The sequence below is a fragment of the Hypanus sabinus genome, assembly GCF_030144855.1.
Source record: "Hypanus sabinus isolate sHypSab1 chromosome X1 unlocalized genomic scaffold, sHypSab1.hap1 SUPER_X1_unloc_15, whole genome shotgun sequence".
NCBI lineage: Eukaryota > Metazoa > Chordata > Chondrichthyes > Myliobatiformes > Dasyatidae > Hypanus > Hypanus sabinus.
Window position 1 is genome coordinate 28379 of NW_026778963.1, and position 19122 is coordinate 47500.

Consider the following 19122-nt stretch of genomic DNA (forward strand, 5'->3'; position numbering starts at 1 on the left):
TTCCGTCCTCAGCCTCTCCCCGACCCCTTCCCACTCTCAGTCTGCAATAGAGACCCAGGTGAGAATCAGGGTCATCATCACTCACACATCTCATGAAATTTGGGTTTTGCTTTGTATGGAGGAAGACACATAATTACTGCGGTACTGTGCAAACGTCTCTGGCACACTAGCTCTATATTGAGCATGCGCCAAAGGCTTCGAACTGTACAGTACAAGGGCAGAGCCACTGCCCTGCGTTGTTTTACTTGGCGAACAGTTCGTCTTGACAAGAGTAACTCTGTCACTCTCATTATTTCCTGTCAGAGTCATCTTCTGTTCAGATTCTCCTGTGCCCAGCGTCATTTAATGTACGTACCATCACACTAGGCATATAAGCTAGTCTTATGTATATCCGACCACCACAATTAGTTGTACGCTGTGTTTTATAGGCTTGTTTTGATATCTATATTTATTGTGTGTGTATGTTTTTTTTTAAAAAATTTCTCATGTTCATTACGTCTTGTATCTGATCCCGAGTAGCAATAATTTCGTCTCCTTTTACGCTCGCGTACAGAGGAATGACGGTAAACCCTATTTTGAAATTCGGACACAAGAGATTCTGCAGGTGCTGGAAATCCAGAGCCAACGGCCAGAAACGTCGACTGCTTATTCCCCTCCATAGGCGCTGCCTGACCTGCTGAGTCCCAGTAGCGTTTTTATCTTTATCAAAAATGCTTTTAAAAAAACTCTTAACGTCTATGAGTACGTTGTGCTGTTAAAATTGCGGCAAGATGTTTCTATGAAAATAAAGTTAATTGACAATATTTATTTACCCTCCGTAAATCGATCGACCTTCTCTGTTACATTTCCTTCACATCAAGGGAACGACGTCGCTAACTGGAAAGAACGGAGTAGAAAGTTTGGTCTATCTGGGCTTCTGTAGAGCGGTTGACGCTTCTTATAGGGCCAAAGAGCGCGAGACTTAATTGAATAAAAAATTCTATCAGTAATTGGATCACATGAGTTGATTTATTGTTTTATAGGTTGTTTCTTTTTTTTCTGGAAATTTCCCACCTGCCCAGTCTGCATTCAGCTCCAGATCTTGATCTCTGGAAGTCCGTTCTCTCTCTTTCTTCATCACCATTGGAGCTCGAAAGCGCGCTCTGAAAATTCCTGGCATAAGTTAGATTGAGCTCTTAAAGACAGCGGAGTCTTAAGAGCATAAGGCACGGGGGCAGAATTAGGCCATTCTCCCCACCACATCCGCTCCGCCATCCCATTATGGCTGACAGTTGGAGGGTAATAGATGCTGGTGACTCATTACAGCCTCTCACCAGGATTGGCAGGAACCTGCTGAAAGTGAGCCTGCAGGTACAGCAGGCAGTGAAGAAAGCTGATGGCATGTTGGCCTTCATAACAAGGAGAGTTGAGTATAGGAGCAAAGAGGTCCTTCTGCAGTTGTACAGGGCCCTGGTGAGACCCCACCTGGAGTATTGTGTTCAGTTTTGGTCTCCAAATTTGAGGAAGGACATTCTTGGTATTGAGGGAATGCAGTGTAGGTTCCCGAGGTTGATTCCCGGGAGTCCCGAAGTTGATTCCCGGGATGGCGGGACTGTCATATGTTGAAAGATTGGAGCGACTGGGCTTGTATACACTTGAATTTAGAAGGATGAGAGGGGATCTGATTGAAACATATAAGATTATTAAGGGATTGGACACGCTGGAGGTAGGAAACACGTTCCCGATGGGGGGTGAAGGGGGAGTCCAGAACCAGAGACCACAGTTTAAGGATAAGGGGTAGGCCATTTAGAACAGAGTTGAGGAAAACATTTTTCACCCAGAGAGTTGCGGATCTGTGCAATGCTCTGCCCCAGAAGGCAGTGGAGGCCAATTCTCTGGATGCTTTCAAGAAAGAGTTAGATAGAGCTCTTATAGATAGCGGGGTCAAGGGATATGGGGAGAAGGCAGGAACGGGGTACTGATTGTGGATGACCAGCCATGATCACAGTGAATGGCGCTGCCGGCTCGAAGGGCCGAATGGCCTACTCCTGCACCTATTGTCTGTTGCCTAATTTCCCCTTCAACTGCTTCCTCGCCATTCCTGCACTTGGTTTCGGTTGTATCCCCTGTCCTGTTCTGAGTAAATGCCACAGGGGTGTTAGAAGAATGGAGGGTGATGTTGGAGAGGAGAGCTAGATTGGTCTTGGAGTGAGTGAAAAGACCAGCACAACGCCATGGGCCGGAGGGCCTGTGTACTGCGCGGCAGTGTTCCACGTTCTGCGTTCCAAATGCCGTTCACCTTCATTGTCAACCTAATTTCGTTCTCCGTAGGCACTGCCCGGCCTTTTAAGTATTTCCATCACCGTCTGTTGTAAGGACAATAACATTTTCAAGCACAAGCTGAAGCTCGTGGCCTTTCAACCGTACACATGCGTGCAGCCAATCGAAAGGCAGAACACAGACTGTGTGTTAGCAGTGATACGCACTGACAAGCTGACGTAAGCTGCGAGCTCTATGCGTGTGCGCGACAGCATTTATCTATATATCCCTCAGAGTAAGCGAACAATTCCAACACGCTTTTTCCTCCTCATGATTTCAGCGGCAGCTGTGTATCAACTACACCGTTCCTTACAGATCCTTGGTGCCAGGCTTCAGAGCAATCCTTTGCACTCCAAAGTGAAATGCGTCAGGGCTCAGATCTGAGCCATGGGCATCTCCCTGCCGTGAATTTCAGGTAGGCTGGGAGCCATTTCTTTCATTGAGGTGATATCCTTCGAGCACTATTAAGACAGAGGAGCAGGATCAGGCCATTGGGCCCATCGTGTCCCTTCTTCGTTCTATCTTGGCTGATTTATTATCTCCCCCCCCCCCACAAACCATTCTTCCGCATTCTCCCCGTAACCTTCGACACATTTTAGTCGAAGATCTATCGGCCTCTGTTCTAAATATACTCAACGACCTGGCCTCCCACAGCCGGCTGTGGCAATGAATTCCACAGATTCACCACCCTCTGGCTAAGGAAATTCCCCCTCATTTCTCCTATAAATTGCATTCTGAAACCGTCTCCTTTGGTCCCAGACTCCCCTCTGTATTTGCTGCATGGCTCAAAGTGTTGTGAAACTGTTTGTGAAAGAATCATAACGAAGGCCAAGGAATATCTTTCCAGACACTTTTAGCAAATATTCGTTCAAAAGCTAAATGTCTGACGGTCGCATGCAGACCACAGTCTATTCGAAGGCAGCACGTATTGGCAGTGAAACTCCAGCCATCCAAGTAGACAGTAAATTTATTATCAAATGGCATATATACTACCTCCAGATTAATTTTCTTGCAGGCCTTCACAGTAAAACAAAAATGCACGATGGAATCAATGGAAAACAACAGACACAAAGGCCGGCAAACAACCTGTGTGGAAAAGAAGGCAGATTGTGCAAAAAGTCCATAGATGCATAAGCAGACAGGTAGGGGGACAGAGAGGTAGACAGTTAGATGGATAGAGAGGGAGAAAGATAGATAAATAGGTAGATAGGGATAGATAGACAGACAGACAGATAGAAAGATACTGAACACATCAACGAACGTGACACGTCATTGAGATTGCAAAGGAAGCTGAAAAGCATGGTTATTACACAACACCCAATCTAAGATAGCCATTCCCCGAGTAGGCTCAAGCATAAGCTGCTCTGAAAAGCCATCTCGTAGGCATTCAACAAGTTTCCTCTCCTTCAGTCTATTGGGACCACTGCTTTTCAGATTGTTTGTCAATGATTTGTGGCAAAGGTTACGGATGATACGAAGATAGTTGGAGGGGTAGATAGTTCTGAGGAAGCAATGCGATTGCAGTAGGACTTGGACAAATTGGCAGAATGGGCAAAAAAGTGGCAGAGTGAATACAGTGTTGGGAATTTTTTTGTAAAACGAAAACTATTGTGGACTACTATCCAAATGGGAAAATGTTAAATCATCAAAGGTGCAGAGGGACTTAGGAATCCTCGTGCAAGACCCCCAGAAGGTTAATTTACAGGTCTGTGGTCCAAAAGGCAAATGTAATGTTGTCATTTATTTGAAGGAATAGAATGTAAAAGCAAGGAGAAAATGCTAGGGGTTTTATAAGACAATACTTGGAGTACTGCCAACAATTTTGGGTCCCATATCTCAGAAAGGATGTGTTCCTGTTGGAGAGGATGATTCCAGGAATGAAGGGGTTATCATATGAGAATCATTTTGCGCCTTGGGCCTGAACTCACTGGAATTTGGAAGAATGCGTGGGGGTCACATTGAACCCCGCCGTGTGTTGAAAGAACTAGATAAGGTGGAGAAGATGTTCCTTACGTTAGGGGGTGTCCAGATCTCGAGGGCATAACCTCGGAATTGAAGGAAAGGAAGAATTGTTTTAGCTGGAGAGTAGTAAATCTGTGGAATGCTCTGCCACAGACAGCGGTGGAGGCCAAGATCGTGGGTGTATTTAACGCGGGATTTACTCGGATTCTTATCGGTCAGGGCATCAAAGGATATGGCGAGAAAGCAGGTGTATGAGGTGGAATAGGATCCAGAATCAGTCATGATGGGATGGTGAAGCAGACTCGCTGGTCTGAATGGCCTAATTCTACTCTTATGCGTAATGGTCTTATGGACAGTGGTGAGGTTCATCACTAACAACGATGAGTTGGTCCACAGAGAGGAGCTGGGAAGTTCCCAGGTCTGGTGCCAGACAAATGCCCTCTCCCTGAATGTGAACAAGATAAACGACTTCAGGAGACATTCACACCCCTCTTTACATCTGAGGCACAGCAGTGGAAACCGGAAGCACATCGCACACCAACCCTCATAGTCCCATAACATATCCTGCACAGTCAAGGATGCTCGCCAGCCCCTCTGCTGGGGAGGCTGAAGAGAGGTGGACTTTGTACATCTATACTCACGTCATTCTACAGATGTACAATGGGGGGGGGGCATCCGGACAAACTGCGTCACTGTTAGGTACGGAAACTGTACTGCGGTGGACAGAAAGGCCTTACAACGGGTAACGAAATCTGTACAACGGCGCAAGCTTTCATGCCACCAAGGACATATGCACAGAAACGTGCCGCGAAAAGGCTAGAAACATCATGGACCATTGCATACACCTTGCTCATGCACTCGTCTCGGTCCCGTCAGGGAGGAGGCTACGTAGCATCCACACCAGGGCGAACAGACTCATAATTATTTAATATTCCAAAGCAGCAAGGCTGATCAACCACTACTTTGTTAATTTCCCGTCAATCATCTTATGTACAACCTAGCATCAAACTATGCACAAAAGCCAATCTCTGTATATAAGCAATTTTATGAATGTATATTTATTATTATTATTATTATTATTATTATTATTAGTAGTAGTAGTAGTAGTATTGTGTTCTTCATTCTCCCTCCCCCACCCACCTAGCCTCCCCATCACCTGGTTTTACCAATCACCTGCCAGCTTGTACTCGTTCCCCTCCCCCACCCACCTAGCCTCCCCATCACCTGGTTTTACCAATCACCTGCCAGCTTGTACTCGTTCCCCTCCCCCACCTTCCAATTCTAGCTTCTTCACCCTTCCTTTCCAGTCCTGAAGAAGGGTCTCGGCTGGAAACGTCGACTGTTTATTCCCCTCAATGGACGCTGCCACACTGCATTTCCAGAATCTGCAAAATCTCTCGTGTTTATGAAAAAGCTGTGTTTGCAAACTAAATGGAAAACCAAACCTTAAATTCTAGATGACTCCAACACGGTAAACATTGGCTATGGGCGAGGAGGTAGGGGGATGGCGGGAGTTGCGGAAACGGAATTTCAAGTTTCAAATTCTGGTTCCAGAATTTCATTTAACCTACACACACAAAATGCTGGTGGAACACAGCAGGTCAGGCAGCATCTATAAGGAGAAGCAATGTCGAAATTTCGGGCCGAGACCCTTCATCAGGACTAACTGAAAGGAACAATAGTAAGGGATTTGAAAGTAGGAGGGGGAGCAGAAAATGCAAAATGATAGGAGAAGACTGGAGGGGGTGGGATGAAGCTGAGAGTCGGAAAGGTGATTGGCAAAAGGGATACAGAGTTGGAGAAGGGAAAGGATCATGGGACAGGAGGCCTCGGGAGAAAGAAAGGGGGGGGGAAGCACCAGAGGGAGATGAAGAACAGGCAGGGTGATGAGCAGAAAGAGAGAAAAAAGGGGGGGGGAGAAACTACTTATATCAGGGATGGGGTAAGAAGGTGAGGAGGGGCATTAACGGAAGTTAGAGAAGTCAATGTTCATGCCATCAGGTTGGAGGCTACCCAGCCGGTATATAAGGTGTTGTTCCTCCAACCTGGAGTGCGGCTTCATCTTGACAGTAGAGGAGGCCATGGATAGACATATCAGAACGGGAATGGGACGTGGAATTAAAATGTGTGGCCACTGGGAGATCCTGCTTTCTCTGGCGGACACAGTGTAGGTGTTCAGTGAAACGGTCTCCCAGTCTGCGTCGGATCTCACCAATATATAAAAGGCCACACCTTGAAGTACTGTCTGGGGCCCTGAATGGTGGTGAGGGAGGAAGTGTAAGGGCAGGTATAGCACTTGTTCCGCTTACAAGGATAAGTGCCTGGAGGGAGATCGGTGGGAGGGGATGGGGGGGGGGAACGAATAGACAAGGGAGTCGCGTAGGGAGCGATCCATGTGGATCGGGGAAGGGGGGAAGGGAAAGATGTGTTTGGTAATGGGATCCCGTTGGAGGTGCGGAAGTTACGGAGAATTATATGTTGGACCCGAAGGCTGGTGGGGTGGTAGGTGAGGACAAGGGGAACCCTATCCTGAATGTGGTGGTGGGCGGATGGGGTGAATGCAGATGTGCGGGATTGAATATTTTTGGTTATTAGGTCTGTAGTCTAGTGTAGTAGTCTTTTTTTTCTCTGTGTTGTTTTTTATTACGTAGTTCAGTCTAGTTTTCTGTATTTTGTCATGTAACACCATGGTCCTGAAAAACGTTGTCTCAGTTTTTACTGTGTACTGTACTAGCAGTTATGGTCGAAATGACAATAAAAGTAACTTGACTTGACTTGACTTGATGCTACTGTCATTCCCTTTACTCCACTGAAATACCGACATATCCGATTTCGGCTTCTCTTTCTCAAATTTCACAGTGGACTCAATCATGTTATTATTACTGTCTCCTAAGGGTTCCTTCGCCTCAGTCTCTCTAATCACCTCTGGGTCATTACACAATCCCCAATCCAGTACAGCCGATCCCCTAGTGGGCTCAACAACAAGCTGTTCTAAAAACCCATCTCGTAGACATTCTACAAAGTCTCTCTCTTGAGATCCAGTGCCGACCTGATTTTTCCAATCCAGTCGCATGTTAAAATCCCCCACAATTATCATAACACTGCCCTTCTGGCAAGCCTTTTCTATTTCCTGTTGTAATTTGTAGTCCACCTCACTGCAACTGTTAGGAGGTCTGTATATAACTGCCATCAAGGTCCTTTTACCCCTGCGATTTCTTAGCTCAACCCATAAAGATTCTGCACCTTCTTATGTCATCTCTTTCTAATGATTTAGTATAATTTCTTACTATTAAATCCACGCCACCCCCTCTGCCCTCCTGCCTATCCTTCCAATACACCGTGTATCCTTGGACGTTCAGCTCCCAGAGACGTGCATCCTTTAGCCACGTCTCAGTGATGGCCACAATATCATACCTGCCAATCTGTAGCTGTACGACAAGATCATCCACCTTATTCCTTATGCTGCGTGCATTTAAGTATAACACCTTAAGTCCAGTATTGATAATTTTTGCTTTGATTGCACTGCAACTTTATTGCCCTGCAACTCATCCCAATGGCTGCAAATGTGCCCCTTCCTAACATCTTTACTGCTCACTATCTTAGATTTATTTCTGTTTTCCCCCTCCTCCACTTTATCATTCCGGTTCCCATCCCACTGCCAAATTAGTTTAAACCCTCCCTAACAGTTCTATTAAACCTTCCCACCATGATATTGGTCCCCTTCGGGTTCAGGTGTAACGCGTCCTTTTTGAGCAGGTCATACTTCATCCAGAAGCGTTCCAAATGATCCAAGAATCAGAAGCCCTGCCCCCTGCACCAGTCTCTCAGCCGCGCATTCTTCAGCCTGATCCTACTATTCTTGCCCTCGCTAGCACATGACACAGGTAGCAACCCTGAGATTACTACCCTGGAGGTCCTGCTTCTCAGCTTTCTTCCTCACTCCCGGAAATCTCTCTTCAGGACCTCCTCTCTTTTTCTCTCTATGTCATTGGTGCCAACATGTACCAAGACCGCTGGCTGCTCGCCTCTTCCTTCAGAACATTCTGGACCGGATCCGAGACATCCCGTATCCTGGCACCTGGGAGGCAGCACACCATGCGGGTATCTCTACCAGGCTCACAGAATCTCCTGTCTGTTCCCCTAACTATGGAATCCCCTATGACTACCGCATTCCTCTTCTCCCTCCTTCCCTCCTGCACAACAGCGCCAGGCTCAGTGCCAGAGTCCCGGTCACCGTGGCCGTTCCCCTCAACAGCGTCCAAAACGATATACTTGTTGCTGAGGGGGGCAGCCACAGGGGTGCTCTCCACTATCCGGGCATTTCCCTTCCCTCTCCTGACAGTCACCCAGTTTTCTGACCCCTGTAGCCTAGGGATGACTACCTCCCTGTAGCTCCTGTCTATCACCTCTTCACTTTCCCTAATAAGCAGTAGGTCATCAAGTTGCAGCTCTAGATCCCTAACAAGGTCTCCGAGGGGCTGCATGTACCCGGGTTGGTTAGAACAACGCTTCACAGTACTAGCGACACGGGTTCAAGTCTTGCTGCAGACTGAAAGAGGTTTGCACGCTTTCCCCGTGACAACGTGGGCTTCATCCGGGTGCTTCCCCCACTCCACACAGTCCAATGACGTACCGTTTGGTAGGTTAGTTGGTTACTGTAAATTGTCCGGTGATTAGGACGGTTAAATCTGGGAGTTGCTGGTTGGTGCAGCTCAACGGGCCTATTCTGCGCTGTATCTCAATAATAAAATAATATTTTCATGCAGCACAAAATGCACGTTTTGTTACTGTATTAGTGATAAAAAGATTGATGAAGGGGTTTCCCCAACTGCAAATTTAAGTTTCAGTCAGCTTTGCTTCGTTTGCACCAGGTGTTCCAGACCTTTCTTATACCATGGACCGATACCACTCAGCAAGGTGTCCGTGGACCCCAGCTTGGGAACCGCTGGTTTACACCAAACCAAAAGATCACTCACACAATGATACTGCTTCCTAATTACAACGCAAATACAGCTCCGGCACGGAAGGTGTGCAGGCTGCGGGATCAGAGGAGGAGACAGAAAAGGGAGTTAAAAAAATCACAGGTGCATTACTACGCTAGAACTGTTCCAGTCTGGTAAACGGCATAATGCTTCCCTTATGCTGGGAATCAGGAATGTATTATGTCAAGCGATCTACCCTCGCATGGCTTTGCATCAGCCTCTTGCGTGCACAGTGTCTGCAGTGGCCCACTTAGCACAGCGGTGGAAATCGTGGCAAACTGGTGCGGAGACAGAGAGTTATTTGTGAGGGACGGTGAACAGCTGCCATGGAGGCGTGCAATAACATTGCTCACAAAGAATACTTTCTGCTGATCTATCCTGAAATTGCTCAGGTGCATGAAGCCAGAAAACAGCTTTTTGAAATCCACCTTGTGTACCAACTGTGCTGGTTCCAAGCGAAATAAAATTATGAGGGTAGAATTCATATATATACAGAATTCTATCTCACTTGGATATATGTATGCACTATGTGTGTGCGTGCGCGCTTATGTCATCCCTTACACGGTCTCTGAGGGGCTGCATGTACCCGGGTTGGTTAGAACAACGCTTCACAGTACTAGTGACCCGGGTTCAATTCTTGCTGCTGCCTGAAAGAGGTTTGCACGCTTTCCCCGTGACCAGGTGGGCTTCATCCGGCGTCAGGTTGTTGAGAGACCTCACAGCCTGGTGGGAGGTAGCTGACACCCAACCTGACAGTTGCACACACACACACACACACACACACACACACACACACACACACACACACACACACACACACACACACACACACACACACACACACTCACACACACACACACACACACACACACACACACACACACACACACACACACACACACACACATGTAGATTTTCTGTATTACACATCAAATAGTATCAACACAATAACATTAACAGTAAATTGAAGAACAATCCATAGATGTACAGGTTGATACCAAGTGCATGTACAATATGTAGACAAATATACAACAGTATAGTGCTCCTGGCGCAGCCGTCAATAATGTGCAGTCAGTGGCGTCAGGTTGTTGAGAGACCTCACAGCCTGGTGTGAGGAAGCCGACACCCAGCCTGACAGTCCTTGCTCCCGTGCTGCGGCACCTCCTGTCGGGAGACAATGCCAGGAAGGCAAAGAGATTGTGGGACGGGTGGGTGGGGTCTCTGTGGGTTCTCCGAACGCTGTGGTTTTGGTGCATGCCCTGTACAGGGGGAGAACCCCCCCCCCCCCACCACCCCCGCAGATTCTCTCATCAGTCCGTCGCAGACTCTTGCGGTCAGATGTCCTGCAAATGCCATACCAGACGCTGATGCAGCTGGCCAGAACATTCCCGATGGCACCCTGGTAGAATGCGGTTAGAGGTTTCTAACATTTCTGTGGATTGAAGCTGAGCTGCAAAAGAGCCCATTCAATTGTATTATTTTTGGCTTTGACTGCATTAATTTCCCGTTTCCCGCACTGGTAGCTCATAATTTTAGCACATTAGATTAGCCAATTAAAACACCGCCGCTTGGCCCACGGACTGCGTCTTGTTATGATTCCAATGCAAAGAGGTATGCTGAATGAAAAACGAAACTTTGATTAAATAAAATACGAAAATAATGTCGAAGCCCTGAATAGGTTCAAGCGGCAGCGATAGTTAAAGATGAAGGCACAGATAAAGTCTCAGACCTCGGACATTCTACTCCAATTCTACACATCCTATCTGAATTTCCAAATGATTTCAGTAGACGACCATTTCATAGATATGCAATATTTTACTCTCGGTTGGATTGAACACTCCGTGGCCGTTTTATTAAATACCCCCTCAGGGTGCAGAATGCGGACTTCCGCTTCCGTGGCCAACCCACTTCATGGCTCAACGTATTGAACATCCAGCGCTGCTCTTCTGCGCTCCGCTGTTGTGACGCGTGGCTATTTGAGTTACCGTCGCCCTCCCGTCGACTTGAACCAGTCTGGCCGTTCTCCTCTGACCTCTCTCACTCACAGAATGCCCGCTCACCGTGCATGCTTTCCCTTTCCGTTTTCGCACCCTTCTCTGCAAACTCTAGAAAAAAAATAGGTTCTACTGGTTCCGATGGTTCTAAAGGAGATTAGCAGTTCCTGAGATAGGCAAGACGCCCCGTCTGGCATCAACAATCATATCCACCGGCATCCGTTAATCTCGGTAGACCATAGATTTGCGCCTTGGAAGGTTTCCAGGGCGCAGGCCTGGGCAGGGTTGTATGGGAGACCAGCAGTTGCCCAAGCTGCAGGCCTTCCCCTCTCCACGCCACCGATGTTGTCCAAGGGAAGGGCACCAAGTTGCTTGGCATCGGTGTCATCGCAGAGCAATGTGTTGTTGCTCAAGGACACATCGCGCTGCTGAGGCTCGAACCAGTGACCTTCAGATCACCAGACCAACGCCTTATCCACTAGGCCACGCATTCCACCGTCACGGGTCACTATGATCACATTCCTTACCCAGATTCTGATGTTGGGTCGGGACAACAACCGGACCTCTTGGGACGTGCCTGCCTGCTTTTCAGGGTCGAGTAGCTGCCACGCGATCGGCTGATCAGAGAGTTGCGTTAGCGAGCCGGGGTACAGGTTGCACCCATTAAGGTGGCCTTTGAGCACATTTTAGGCCGAGGGTTAAGGCGCATTGGAAGGGTGCCAATGCCGACTCAAGTAACTGCAGCTGCTGACATCTGGAATGAGGAACAATCGGCTGGAGGAAGTCGGTGGGCTGAGTACCTGTCTGAGGAATGGAATGGTCGACGTTTCGATTCGAGTCCCTGTATCACGATGTCAGTGCTGCAGGCGCAAAGCAACGCAGGCTTTTTAGCGTGTTGCCCGCGTGACGTGAATTACCCCTCTGAACTGTGTTTTTCAAAAGAGAGACGGAGATGTTGTTCAACACCAGGCACCTTGTTATTAAGAGAAACAAAGACTGCCTGGAGATAGCGTTATGGTTTCTCTGTAAGCTTGTTTTGAATATACACGGACACTGCCTGCTTGTGAGTTCTTACAGAGGGAGAGCAACGAGCAGCTTCCGGGTCGCCATGGTGACCGAGGGCGGCGTTATTTGATGGACAGCTGGCGTTCAGCACGGTGAGATAAATAGCAGATCAGCTGGTAGACCTACAGGCACTCGGTTTTGGACACTGAATGGGCTTTGTTGTGAAAAGGTGGGTTTTGGAGGACCGGCCAGGAGACTCGATCAGTGTGAAAAGGGTGTGATCGGTGGGGAGTTATTCGTGTGTCCAACCCTCGCCTGGGTTGATATTTCCACCACAGGAGAACGGTCCCCTTTGTTGTGGTCGCAAGTCGTGAGCTTCGGGAACGGGCGTGGAGGATCGTCATCGGCATCGACATCGGATTTGGAAGATAAACCAACATTCAAACTCTCTTTCTCTCTCTCCATCACTTTTCGACTTAATACCACGAAGTGCACTGAACTTCACTCATTCTCGTAAGACTGCATCCATTCAGCCCTAGGCTTGAAGAAGCTGTTTCCACACACACTCACACTCTCTCTCTCTCTCTCTCACACACACACACACACACACACACACACACACACACACAGACACACACACACACACACACAGGAATGTAAAAACAGATCTGAAAACTAAAGCTGTTTGATCGGTTTGAAAAAAAGGCAGTGGAGCCGAGAAGCCTTTACAGGTCCGAGAATTTCCAAAAACTTGCTGGATCTCTAATCGGGCGAGGGAGCCACATCGGTATTGCAGATACGAGTTCAGGGGGTGAGCAATGTTGCACTTGAAATGTCAGTAATCCGAAAGCCGAGTCAACCGAGTGGAGGAGGGGGTTTATAAACATGAAAGATCAACGCTGCCAAGTCCTAGAACTGAGACTTACATCATGCTCGCTGTAACATAATCTCTGTACGCAAAGAGAGGCAACAAGTCACGCCGCAAGCCCTCCTGGAACCTCATGTTATTTAGTCGCTGTTTTTCCGAAAGGAAAGCCATTGGGACTCGGCAGTTAGGGTGAACAGAAACTCAGAGTTTTCTGAGTTGGAAATTGGTTTTGAAGTGCCCCTTTCTTTCTTTATAATTGTATATGCTGAGCAACGCAGATGAATCCGGAGTCTGTCTATTTCCCCTTAATTCTCCTGGCGGTGGCCCAGCTACCTGCCTCCTGCGGGAAGTCGGACATGCTCCTTTTCCAGGACGTGGAAAGTCCCGGGAGACCCCGGCGTCCCTGATGGCAGCAACTGCAGGCAAGCGCACCTCGGAGCAGCTCCTTGCAAGACAGTGTTAGGGAACTGCAATTGGAACTGGATGACCTACAGGAGGACGAGCAGGCGAAGGGTGGAAGCTACAGGGAGCATTGGAGCATGGTCAACAGTTACCTGGAGTGCTGGCAACAGTGTTGGGGCCACGTATATCAGAAAGGGTGTGTTGTCTTTGGAGAGAGTCCGGAGGAGGCTCACGAGGATGATTGCAGGAATGAAGGGGTTAACGTATGAGGAGCGTTTGGCAGCTTTGGGCCTGAACTCACTAGAATTGGGAAGAATGCGGGGGGTGGGGTGGGGGGGAAGGAAACTCATTATAGCCTACCGAACGTTGAAAGGACAGGTAGGGGGGATGCGCAGAGGATGTTTCATCTGGTGGGAGTAACCAGTATTGGAGCGCACAGCCTCAAAAGTGAGGGGCGACTATTTAGATCACAGGTGAGGAGGAAGTTTTTTAACCAGGGAGTAGTGAATCTGTGGAATGCTCTGCCACCGACTGCGGTGGGGTCCCAGTTATGGGTGTACTTAAGGTGGAAGGTGATCGTTTCCTGATTGGTCAGGGCAGCAAAGGATATGGTGAAAGGGCAGGTGTATGGGGTTGAGTGGGATCCGGGAACAGCAATGATGGAAAGGCGGAGCAGACTCGATGGGCTGAATGGCCGAGTTCTGCTCCTATGTGATATGGGTGGGGGGGCGTCATACCTAAGGAGGCAGGTAGCCGGGCGACTGTCAGGCGTGGCATAGAAAACAGGCGAACATCAGACTACCCCGTGTCTGTGCAAACCGTTTGGGATACGGTTCGGGAGTTGGGGAGGGGGACCCGACTATGGGTGAGCCCGCAACGGCCAGGTCTTGGCACTGAGTCTGGCTATGTAGCTAGGGATAGAAGCGGGAGGGCGGTGGTGATAGGAGATTCAATAGTCAGGAAAGCACATAGACGACGTTGTGGACATGAAAGACTGCCGGATGATAAACGTGCTGCCTCCCAGGTGCCAAGGTCAGGGACGTCTCAAGTCGAGTTCGCAGCATCCGGGGAAGGAGAGCGGCCACAAGCCATGGCAAGTGCGGGCACCAGCCACGTAATCAGGAAAGGGATTGAGATCCTAATCAGAGAGCACAACGGGCTAAGTGGGTAAGGTGAAAGAGCGGGACCGAGCCCTGGCCGGCTGCCTGCGCCACGCGCCGGCGGGAGCCAGACGAGGTTGATTTTGGCAAATGACTGCGAGGCCGGAGAAATTGGTCTAGGGGCAGGGTTTCCTATTTCTGCACCACTGGGATCTCCTGTGGGGATGGGGAGTGCGTCATCGACAAAAGGGGCGGGTTATACACCCGAGCTCGAGGCGGATCAATGACCCCGGCGGACGGGTTTGCGCGAGCCGCTGGGGAGGGGTCGACCTAGGTTGCCGGAGAGATAGCGAGGTCAGATGATGGTTGGCATGGAGGTAGATGCAACGTGTAGAGAGGCCGTGAAGATGGCTTGTCAGAGAACATGGCATAAATATAGTCCGTTGGATGAGTTCAAGTGGGCTTAACGCAAAACCTATCAGAAACAAGCGTTATCGACTTATAATGTGGATTAGCTCTGGGAGCTACGACTTTGCGGCCATTAACGAAGGTTTTCCTATCACACGCACAGAATGGCAGCCGAATTCTCCGAGGGTTGGATATTTCAGAAGGGACCGGGAAGGAAGCGGAAGTGGCGGGGGTGTAGGATAGGCTATCAGGGATAGCGACGCAGCTGCAGAAAGGGAGGGATTGCCGACTGAGTCGGTGTGAACGGATCTCAGAAACAGGAAAGGCGCGCTCTCTCTATTGCAGGGGTTCCCCACCTGGGATCTACGGGCCCCTCGGTTAAGTGGCGGAGGCCCATGGATGCCAAAGATTTGGAATCCCTGCACCCTAGTCTATTGGGGGTATACTATAGGACTCCCCCCACCCCCCGCCATCCACCTTCCAATTGCTATAGAGACACCGAGGAACAGATCGGGAGGCAAATCTTGGAATAGCATTGTTGTCAACCCGGACTTCAGCTTCTCCAGTTGACACTTCCTTCGTGCAGAAGGGGCAGAATCAGTAAGGCGCGTCCAGAAACTATTCCTGGTATAATATATGGACATGCTGACTAGAAGAGAGGCCATATTGGATCTACCAATCAATTGCCGCGCAAGGAACATGGTCGGGTGACAGACGACTCGGTGCGTGAGCATTTCCGAGACAGTGACCTGTACTCCCCGACCTTAACCATAGCCTTGTGCAGAGACAGGAGCAGACTGTGTGGAGGGCGAATCATGATGCTATTAGGTAGAAACGTGGGAGCGTAACTTGGAAGCAGATATGGCCCAGAGAAATGGACGACGGAAATACGCAAGGTATTTAGGAAAGATCTTGCAGGGGGTTCCCGATAGGCTTGTCTCAAAGAGGAAAGGAAAGGATTGGCAGGGTGAAGGAACTGTATTTGACAAGGCACGTGGAACATCTAGACACGAGGAAGTGAGAAGCTAACTTGACGTGCAGGAAGCCAGGCGTCTTGACAGGGCTCTGGGGCATTACAAAGTTCCCAGGAAGGGATGTATGAGAATTGAAGGAAAATGCGAAGGATTTTGGGAAACCCCAAGGCGTTCTGCGCATACATAACGAACATGAGGATGACCAGAGTGAGGGGAGGACCGATCGGAGGTGGGAGGAAGGTGCCTAGGAGAACACCTGACCAGAAAGAGGGACCCTGACGAATGTGAGGGCATGCTACTATGCTACAACGTGGCGCGCCGTTAAGACAGGAGGTGTGTTGGAACTTCTGAAAAACATTACGATCGATACGTCCCAGGTGCCGGACCGGATGTGCCCCAGGTTACTACGGGAAGTGGGGGGAAGAGACTGACGCGCCTTTGGCGAAGATCTTTCCAGGATTAGCACTGGAAGATCGGAGGGTGACAGATGTTACTCTATTGTTCAAGAACGGAAACAGGGATAACCTTAGGCATTATAGACCTGTTAGTCTGTCAGGACGCCGGAAGCAGGGATCCAATCACAGACCAGGTACTGTGATACTAATTGAGCAACAAATCCCGAGGTGCAAAAACAAAGTCGGCGCCGAAGTTCAGGCAGAGATCAAAACATCCAGAGAAATCCAAAAACCGGAATCGGGAAACGGGTAGAGTCGATATTTGGACGGACAGGGTACGGATACGAATGCTGGAAAGGCTCAGGAAAATTCACTGGCACAACCTGGTGAAAACACAGGACTGAAATAAACAAATGAGCAATAAATAAAGAGGCGGATGATAGGTGGAGCACAATGAGACACGGGTGGCAGCAACACAGGTAATAATGAGGAACAGGTGAAAGACGGAGTACTCAGTGATACAAGGGCCGGAGGAGAGCAGGAGTGGAGACAGGAGCACACGGCAATACAAAACCACAGACTGACAGCGGGGGGAAACACACAAAAGTTCAACTGGAGGTACTGACAGAGTCTTACATCGGTAGTGGAACTGTTGGATGAAGGTAGCGCATTGGATGTGTCATATACGGATTTTCGCATTGGGTGCGACAAGGTTTCCCATAGCAAGCTCACTAAAATAAATGGTAGGAGGCATGGGATTAAGGGAGGCTTCGCTGCATGGATTGGGAGTTGGCTTGCCCACAGAAAGCAGGGGGTGGCAGTAGATGGAGTGGTGGTATTCTGCGGGGAGGTCTGTAACCGGCGGTGTTCCAAAAGGCCATAAGACCATAAAACATTGGAGTAGAATTAGGCCACTCTGCCTACCGAGTCTGCGCCACCATTCCGTCACGGCTGATCTACCATCCCTCTCAACCCCCATTATCCTGCCTTCTCCCCGTAACCTTTGACTCCTTGGCTAATCAAGAACTCATCACCCAGAGACATGGCCTCCACGTTCGCCCGCGGCAACGAACTCCACAGATTGGCCAGCCTCTGACCCAAGAAATTCCTTCTCGTCTCTGTTCTAAAGGGACGCCTCTCTATTCTGAAGCTGTGCACTCTGGTCCGAGATTCACCCACGATGGGAACCATCTCCTCCACGTCCGTTCTGCATACGCTTTTCAGAATTCGGCAGTTTCCAACGAGGCGTCCCATCTTTGTCCTAAACCCAGCGAGTATAGTCCCGGAGCCATCAAAAGCACCCTCGCACGTTAACCTTTTCACTCCCGGAATCATTCTCGTGTCCTCACCACCACCAAACCTCGTAATCTAGCTTCTTCCCCCTTCCTTTCCAGTCCCGATGACTGTGTACATACATTTACTGATGCCTCTGGACCCATCTTCAGTGATGTTCCTGGAATCATCGGGTATTTCGGGTCTTTCAACATCATACACCCTCCTCCAGGTGACCCAGCCGGGGCTGATCAGACCCCAGCTTGTGTCCAGCTAGCCAGCGAATTATGACTCCATGGCTCCCCTCTTTTGAGCCACAGCCATCTTGAGGCCCTCTCTGCCGCATCGGTGGTACTGCGGAGGGCTCTCCTCTTCCTCTCTCCCTCGGCCCAAATTGCTGAAGCCTCTGGCTACAGAGCGGGCTGCGAATCCCCTACAACCATCTTCCACTGGGAGACACCTCGCTCTCCGTCCAGTCTGACCAGTGCTGCGTACTTGGAGAGATTCCTTTCAAAGGCCTCTTCCAAGCGATCTTCCCATGGGGCTGTCAGCTCCAGCAGCACCACCTGCTTCGTAGACTCGACACAAGGACAATGTCTGGTCGCAGGGTGGTGGCTGCTTTCGAAGTCCACCAACAGCTGCCAGTCTCGTGCAGAGGTCAGGATACCTGCCGATGTTCTTTTGGCGGGTATTGCCTGACCTGCTGAGTTCTTCCAACACTGTGTGTGTGTGTGTGTGTGTGTGTGTGTGTGTGTGTGTGTGTGTGTGTGTGTGTGTGTGTGTGTGTGTGTGTGTGTGTGTGTGTGCGTGTGAGTTCTGGTTTAGATTCCCAGCATCTGCCGAACCTCTTCTGTTTCAGGGCTGTAAGAGATCGGATGAGATACTCAAATTAAAAAAAAAATATTTTCCCAATCAGCAACGAAAGCAGAAGATTTTCAAAGAGGCTAGAAGCAACTATAAGAATGTTGTTGAGGAATGCGCTGCAGAAAACCAGTATGGAAGCAAAATGAACGGGAGGCCTCAATGAGAATCACACCATATTAAATGCTGCTGTAACTCCCGGTTCCACTAGCGGCTTAATCTAGGGGAAGACAGCACTTGACCCGGCCAAGCGCTAAGAAATCTTGTTTGGCTGGATGTTGCGTGATGTGTCCCCTGTTACAAATCAGTACCACGAAATAACAAACAGAACACAATTTGCGATTAAACGATTGTGCTTTACAATTCTTAATTTGACTCTAGGGTGAGTAAAGAAGCAAAAATAAAAGAGAAAAGGGCCCATTCTCATGGATCAGTCGAAGGAGAAAGCGCCGGAGCTCACGGTTCTGCGCATTTGTTCCCCGTCGACCTCCCCCGACCCTCGGACCCTCGCTCCGTCCACTCCGTCCGGCGGTCTACCAGCTCTCTCCATTCGCGTCTTCTCTCCTCATCTCTCCCCGGCAAAAGACAACGAAATCCCTGC

The 19122-nt window shown here is 49.2% G+C and overlaps 1 long non-coding RNA gene across 3 annotated transcripts in view; it reads left to right on the forward strand.

Annotated features, from left to right (window-relative positions):
* Positions 1-19122, forward strand: part of LOC132385603 (uncharacterized) — a 51321-nt gene that overhangs the window by 22998 nt on the left and 9201 nt on the right. The window contains exon 4 of one of the 3 annotated variants that reach the window (XR_009509209.1): positions 520-7120. The exons of 1 other annotated variant lie outside the window; for it this stretch is intronic. This is a non-coding gene — a long non-coding RNA (uncharacterized LOC132385603). Of the gene's footprint in view, positions 1-519; positions 7121-19122 lie in introns of those variants that run through there. One more of the 3 variants, XR_009509208.1, reaches the window with a different exon arrangement.